The sequence below is a fragment of the Loxodonta africana genome, chromosome 9 (genome assembly GCF_030014295.1).
Source record: "Loxodonta africana isolate mLoxAfr1 chromosome 9, mLoxAfr1.hap2, whole genome shotgun sequence".
In the NCBI taxonomy this organism is placed as follows: Eukaryota; Metazoa; Chordata; class Mammalia; order Proboscidea; family Elephantidae; genus Loxodonta; species Loxodonta africana.
This window is the reverse complement of record NC_087350.1, coordinates 53,077,401-53,085,463: the sequence shown is the minus strand read 5'-3', so window position 1 is coordinate 53,085,463 and position 8,063 is coordinate 53,077,401. Positions and strand designations below refer to the sequence as shown.

Below are 8,063 nucleotides of genomic sequence, written 5' to 3'. Positions count from 1 at the left end.
GCTGAATGACTAAAGTCAGTGGATAAAGGTGAAATTTGACTATTAGCAAAACCTCTTAAGCACAAAAGAGTGCAATATCCCAATAAAACTGAGCACAATTTTTTTTCTCCATTGCTGAAACAGTTCACTCTCTTCATTTAAGCTGTAGAGTAGTTAGCTTGAAGTTAAGATATTTATTGTATATATAATGCATGAAAAATACGTATACTTAAAGTATAAGATGCTCACATTTTGAGGGGTTCATGGAAATTGGGGCTGACTGATGGAATAACATAATCATGACTCCCATATGACATTCATCTTCATGCCCGAATATATATTTGCTCATTGAATGAGAATGGGTAGGGAAATTTCCAGCCCTATTTACCTAAACTTTAGTCTTTCATTTTCTTCAGGATATTCATCAACGCACTCCCACAAGCAAGCACATCAAGTTAAATGTTGCCTCTTTTTAAGTCCACTGTCCCTGTTTTAGTTCAGAATCTCACAAAAATTTCCTCATATTCCTTCAAAACTACATGGTGACTCACATATATACACTTTGAAAACTGAAGATAAATAGCCTGATTAGGGATCCCAGAGCCATGCTGATGAGGGAACCCTGAGTAAGTGTGTGCATGAAAGTGGAATGCTCAAAGCTCTGTCAGAGCTCTTTATCACCAAGGGCAAAATCTGGAGCTCTTTAAACTTCCCAAGCCATCCTTCACTCTTATCACCTCAAAACCAACTATGCTCAAAATCTTCCCACACTGTCCTCAGCTATCCAATACAGCCCTTAGTCAGGCTAATCAGGCTAACTACCTTCCCTAACCAGGCAGTCTGCAAAGTGTACCCTTGACATATTTATTGCAAAGGCTATACACAAACAAGTTGGCCAGTGGTCCAATGGCTGTGTGCATCACTGCATCTGCACTATCTTGATCCTGAGAGTTCTAGGAAGGAGCCTGGAAGGAGACCCAAATGATGGTACCATAGGAATGTGGCACTACAGACAAAAGAATCATGCAATTCCTCTGTAGCAAAGACCTGAAAAACTAAGTAAAACAGATACAAACGTCAATCCTGGAACTCTGAGCATCAAATGAAAGATAAAGAACTACATCAAGCACCAAATGGAAGAAGAAACAGACAGAACAGAGACCAATGAGAGCTACAGAGTGGAGGTCCCCTGCCATCTAACAAGGCACAAATTTGCCTTCTTGGAGCACAGCCACCAATGAACCTGGACAGAGAGTATGGGAAGGCAACTTCACAGAGTCCCCAACAGGAGACAGTGCAACCACTCTGCATATCATATCCTCTCCCTTCCTTCCTGCCTCTCTGTACCACCTGTAGAGTGTTGTGCCCCCTTGTGGCACTTGCAAGGACCTCTGGGTCACTGGACCCTGTCCCATTCCATCCCCTAGCCCCATCCTGGCAAACGCTGTGCCCCGAGCAGCACCAGCATGAACCCCCAGAGCCCACCCTGCCGTGCTGCCCCCAGGCCTGCTCCACTGGCCCCAGTTTATGCCACAGAAAAACAACCCACCCCTGTCCCTCCCCTCAGCGGAACCTGCCCTGCTACACCGTAGCTGAGTGACCAGCCCTGCCCACCTGGACAAGGTGGCAAGTACTATTGTGCCCACGGATGAGCAAGCAAAAAAAACACACCCAGCCCGCTTGCCCAAACATAATTAAATGAAACAAAGCAGCAGGATGAAACAAACAAATCAAGGGATGGAAAAAAATATGTCAAGAAAACAGCAACGAAAAAAGAGCAGGAGTGGCAATACTAATCTCAATATAAAATAGACTTTAAGACCAAATGATGGTACCATAGAGGAAGCCAATAGTGAGATGGGATCCACATCTGGAGGCTTCATATCAATGACCAACAGATAAAAGCAAACATAGGGTAGTAGCCTTAATGCAGACATAGGATAGCACAACTAGGACACTGGTGCCCAGCATAAGGAAGCGCCCTCCAAGAATATTGCCAATTCATTTGACAAAGTACAACACCCATTCATGATAAAAACTCTCAGCAATATAGGAATAGAAGGAAAATTCCTCAACATAATAAAGGGCATTTATACAAAGCCAATAGCCAACATCATTGTAAATGGAGAGAGTCTGAAAGCATTCCCCTTGAGATCAGGAATAAGACAAGGATGCCCTTTATCACCACTCTTATTCAACATTGTGCTGCAGGCCCTAGTCAGAGCAATTAGGCTAGATAAAGAAATAAAGGGCATCCAGATTGGCAAGGAAGAAGTTTAAGTATCTCTATTTGCAGATGACATGGTCTTATACACAGAAAACCCTAAGGAATCCTCAAGAAAACTACTGAAACTAACAGAAGAGTTCAACAGAGTATCAGGATACAAGATAAACATAAAAAAGACAGTTGGATTTCTCTACACCAACAAAAAGAACATCAAAGAGGAAAACACCAAAGCAATGCCATTTACAGTAGCCACCAAGAAGATAAAATACTTAGGAATAAATTTTGCCAGAGATAAAAAAGACTTATACAAAGAAAACTACAAGACACTACTGCAAGAAACCAAAAGAGAACTACCTAAGTGGGAAAACATACCTTGCTCATGGATAGGAAGACTTAACATTGTAAAAATGTCTATGCTACCAAAAGCAATCTACAGATACAATGCAATTCCAATCCAAATTCCAAAGGGATTTTTTAATGAGATGGAGAAACAAATCACCAACTTCATATGGAAGAGAAAGAGGCCCCAGATAAGTAAAGCAGTACTGAAAAAGAAGAAGAAAGTGGGAGGCCTCATTGTACCTGATTTTAGAATCTATTATACCACCACAGTAGTCAAAACAGCCTGGAACTGGTACAACAACAGACACATAGACCAATGGATCAGAATTGAGAATCCAGACATAAATCCATCCACATATGAGCAGTTGATATTTGACAAAGGCCAAAAATCAGTTAAATGGGGAAAACACAGGTTTTTTTTTAACAAATGGTGCTGACAAACCAGATACCCATCTGCAAAAAAATGAAACAAGACACATAACTCAAACCATGCAGAAAAATGAACTCAAAGTAGATCAAGGACCTAAATGTAAAATCTAAAACAATAAAGATCATGGAAGAAAAAATAGGCACAACGTTAGGAGCCCTAATGCATGGCATAAACAGTATACAAAACATTACTAACAATGCAGAAGAGAAACTAGATAAGTGGGAGCTCCTAAAATCAAACACCTATGCTCATCCAAAGACTTCACCAAAAGAGTAAAAAGATTACCTACAGATTGGGAAAAAGTTTTTAGCTATGACATTTCCAATCAGCTCCTGATCTCTAAAATCTAAATGATACTGCAAAAACTCAACTACAAAAAGACAAATAACCCAGTTAAAAAATTGGCAAAAGATATGAATAGACAGTTCACTAAAGAAGATATTCAAGGTAGCTGACAGATACATGAGGAAATACTCGTGATCATTAGCCATTAGAGAAATGCAAATCAAAACTACCATGAGATTTCATCTCACCCCAACGACACTGCCATTAATCCAAAAAACACAAAATAATAAATGTTGGAGAGGTTGTGGAGAGACTGGAACACTTATACACTGCTGGTGGGAATGTAAAATGATACAACCACTTTGGAAGTCGATTTGGTGCTTCCTTAAAAAGCTAGAAATAGAACTACCATAAGATCCAGCAATCCCACTCCTTGGAATATATCCTAGAGAAATAAGAGCCTTTACTTGAACAGATATATGCACACCCATGTTCATTGCAGCACTGTTTACAATAGCAAAAAGCTGGAAGCAACCAAGGTGCCCATCAACAGATGAATGGATAAATAAATTATGGTATATTCACACGATGGAGTACTATGTATCAATAAAGAACAGTGATGAATCTGTGAAACATCTCATAACATGGAGGAACCTGGAAGGCATTATGCTGAGTGAAATTAGTCAGTTACAAAAGGACAAGTATTGTATAAGACCACTATTACAAGAACTTGAGAAACAGTTTAAACAGAGAAGAAAATATTCTTTGAGGGTTATGAGATGGGGGAAGGAGGGAGAAAGGGAGGGGGTATTCACTAATTAGATAGTAGATAAGAAGTATTTTAGGTGAAGGGAAAGACAAAACACAGTACAGGTGAGGTCAGCACATCTGGACTAAACCAAAAGCAAACAAGTTTCCTGAATAAACTGAACGCTTCTGAGGCCAGCGTAGCAGGGGCAGGGATTTGGAGACCATGGTTTCGGGGTACTTCTAAGTCAATTGGCATAATAAAGTCTATTAAGAAAACATTCTGCATCCCACTTTGGAGAGTGGCATCCGGGGTCTTAAATGCTAGCAAGCGGCCATCTAAGATGCATCAATTGGTCTCAATTCACCTGCACCAGAGGAGAATGAAGAACACCAAAGATACAAGGTAGTTATGAGCCCAAGAGACAGAAAGGGCCACATAAACTGTTTTTTACATCAGCCTGAGACCAGAAGAATTAGATGGTGCCTGGTTACAACCAATGACTGTCCTGACAGGCAACACAACAGAGAACCCCTGAGGGAACAGGAGTGCAGGGGGATGCAGACCCCAAATTCTCATAAAAAGACCAGGCTTAATGGTCTGACTGAGACTAGAAGCACCCCGGTGGTCATGGCCCCCAGATCTTCTATTATCCCAAGACAGGAACCATTCCCAAAGCCAACCCTTCATACAGGGATTGGACTGGACAATGGGACAGAAAATGATACCGGTGAAGAATGAGCTTCTTGGATCAAGTAGATACATAAGACTATGTTGGCATCTCCTGTCTGGAGGGGAGATAAGAGGGTGGAGAGGGTCAGAAGCTGGCCAAATGGACATGAAAAGAGACAGTGGAGGGAAGGAGTATGCCATCTCATTAGGGGAGAGCAATTAGGAGTATATAGTAAGGTGTATATAAATTTTTGTATGAGAGACTGACTCGATTAGTAAACTTTCACTTAAAGCACAATAGAAAAAAAAAGACAATGAGATGGGGACAGAAATTCACCCAGTGTGAGAGATTGGGGAGGGTGACCTTAGTCTATATTTCCTGTCTGTTTCATGAATCTGCAAAGTTAATGTCAGGCTCACCAGTACCATTCCCATCGGTAGTACCTGGACATCCACAGACTAACATATCAGCAAGTATCTGTTCTCTGTCTCCCAGGTCTGGGAGGACTTTCTGGGAATGGTCTGGTTGCTGCAGTGATGAGATTAGGTCTATCTGGCCACCTGCATAAAATAGGAATGTAAACCCCACGGGGCCATAATACTATTGATTCAGATTTAAACCTTGACTGTAATTATTTCCAGTTTTCTCCACACCTCCCCTCTGTGCCTTTTCCTTTCCGTAGCTGTGTGTGCCTAACTCCAGGTTGTGGTCACCGTGATCTGCAGGGGTATGTCCTGTGCATCCTTGTGTATTAGCCACTGGCCCCTAGGACAATACTTTGTACATAACAAACATGTATTTCCACTAAATGTTTGTTAGATTAAAGACAAAAACCAAACAAATCAGCCAAAGACTAGACAAGTCTATAAAACAAACAATAGCACACATAGTTCAACCATGAATATGAGATTAAATGAGCACACCCGCCCAAAAGCAAAGACAAGAAGGAAGGAAGGGACAGGAAAGCTGGGCGAATTGCAATGGGGAACCCGATGTCAAGAAGGGGAGGGTGTTGACATGTTGTGGAGTTGGCAACCAATGTCACAGAAAAATATGTGTATTAATTGTTTAATGAGAAACTAATTTGCTCTGTAAACTTTCAACTAAAGCACAATTTAAAATAATTAGATTTCAAAAAAAAAAAGAATATGGCCAATTCCCTGGAATGTGTGTCTGGCAAGAGGCTTGAAGAAGTGCTCCATGGTCACAGAAGAAGTAAGGGAAGTTAACATTTCCCCATCATCCAGAACCCAGCAGAGGGGCAGAAAGAGTCCTACATGCAACATGGTATATAGCATGGATACCACCCAGCTAAAGGCCACTCAGTGGGCACAGAATTGCTGATTCATCACCAAATGGCAGTGCAGAGGGTCACAGATGGCTACATAGCAATCCTGAGCCATGACAGAAATGATAAGTGTGTCTGTAATTCCAAATGCATAGAAGAAAACATTGGACCAAGCAGCAGGCAGTAGGAATGCCTGGGTAATCAGAGACTGGACTGGACAATAACTGAGGCAGGGTGACTGTGGACAGCCCCAAGTCCAACACAGAGAGGCCACTAAGTAGATAGTACATAGGTAACTGGAGCCTGATGTCCAGGTAGATAAGCAACACCAGAGTCATGTTCCTCATTATGGGAGTCAGGTAAATAGGAGCAGGAGAAACAGGAGACTGTGGGGGACTCTGGCTCTAGAGAGCCCAAGAATCAGGAAGACTGGAGAATGTGAAACATTAGGGGCAGAGCACATAATGAGTGACAATGAGCCTGTCTGAGAGAGTTTGGACCAAACAGTAAATTGTGGGTCAGAGATTAGGGATCCTAACTATTCTACTTAATTTAGCTATGTTATTCGAACTCCTTAAACATCTGCAATCAACTCTGATCCAGGTATGACTCTTTTAGGTCTAGTTCTTCATTCTCTTAATTTATTGTAGAACTTTCTCCCTATTTCTTCCTTTTTAGTGGCTCCTTCCCACAATCCCTGCTAAAGTCTCTTCTCCAGTAAAAAATTCTTCATTCGATCTTGTCTTCACCTCCAGTTACTGCTTTTTCTCCTTCCAACGGCAAACCTCATAAAAGAATTACCTATACTTAGCTGTCTCCAGTTCCTCACCTTCCATTCACACCTTGTTTTTGTTGTTAGGTGCCATCAAGTCAGTTCTGACACATAGTTACCCTATGTACAACAGAATGAAACACTGCCTGGTCCTGCACCATCATCACAATTGATATACTTGAGTCAATTGTTGCAGCCACTGTGTCAATCCATGAGTTCCAAATACATAGAAACATCTAAAAATGGATTGTTTCATCAACTGGGAACAGCATGTAGTTCAGAACCATGAACAGCCCCCTCGCTGCAGTGTCACTGCAAGTTTCCTAGAAAGTCTTCCTCTTTTCTGTCACTTGAGAGGCTTTGTCCAAAATTATTTGTTTCTGCTGCCCGAAAATGTGGCTTATCTGGCTTCTCTCTTATAGCATACTCCTTGCTTTGGATCTGATTATTGCTTTCTTCCTGTACCCACTGATTTGACATTTGGGGATTTTCCTTCTTTCTCTGATGGCTGCATTACCTGGGACTTGGTGTTTGACAACCATTTTTCACACATATACAACTGCATGTAAGATTTTTTCATTAATCCTTCTGATCTAAGCACCTAAGACCCAGACTAGACCACAAACTGAGGCCAGAATGTGGGGGGGTGGGGTTTCAATTCTAGAACAACAGACCTGGATACTAGGTCTGACTGACTGTGAAAGAAGGTGAAGACCAAGCCTTGGATAGTGCCTGGGCTACCGTTCCTCTACCTCTCTCTCTCTTCTACCCAGAACTCGCCCTATATGATTATCAACACTTCTTGAGATACAGGACTAGACATATCCTCTTCACCAAACCTGGCCCTGAAACTGGCTCAATTAAATAAGTGGTTTAATGTATCTTCCATCTTTTATGTGCCATTAAATTATTTGTAATTTTTTCTCCATACCTCAACAGAATTATGTTTTTAAATTATTAATAGAATTATTGCTCCATCTCCTTCCTGATTTCCTCCATTTTAAAGTCCTTTCACAGATCTACATTGTCTTCAGAACAAAGTCCAAATTCCTCATTTGACCTTGAAGATGTGTTACAATTTGATCAGTGACTGTCTGACCATGGTGTTCTCTTTACCTGTATATCTCTCTGTATCTCTCCCAGCTGAGTCTTTTCATGCACTCTTCTCTCTCCTTGTGATGCTATTCTCCAGATGAACTTCCCGTTGTATTTTGACATACTTACACTCACTCGCATCTGATCTAGTTACTCTTTATAGATGTACCAAAAGTGCTACGGCTGCTAACCAAAGGGTCGGCAGTTCAAATCCACCAGGTACT

General features: G+C 41.3%; 1 pseudogene; it reads right to left on the bottom strand.

Moving 5' to 3' along the window:
- On the bottom strand, positions 1 to 6,835 carry LOC100664921 (olfactory receptor 1B1-like; annotated as a pseudogene).
- Between the last annotated feature and the right edge of the window lie 1,228 nt (positions 6,836 to 8,063).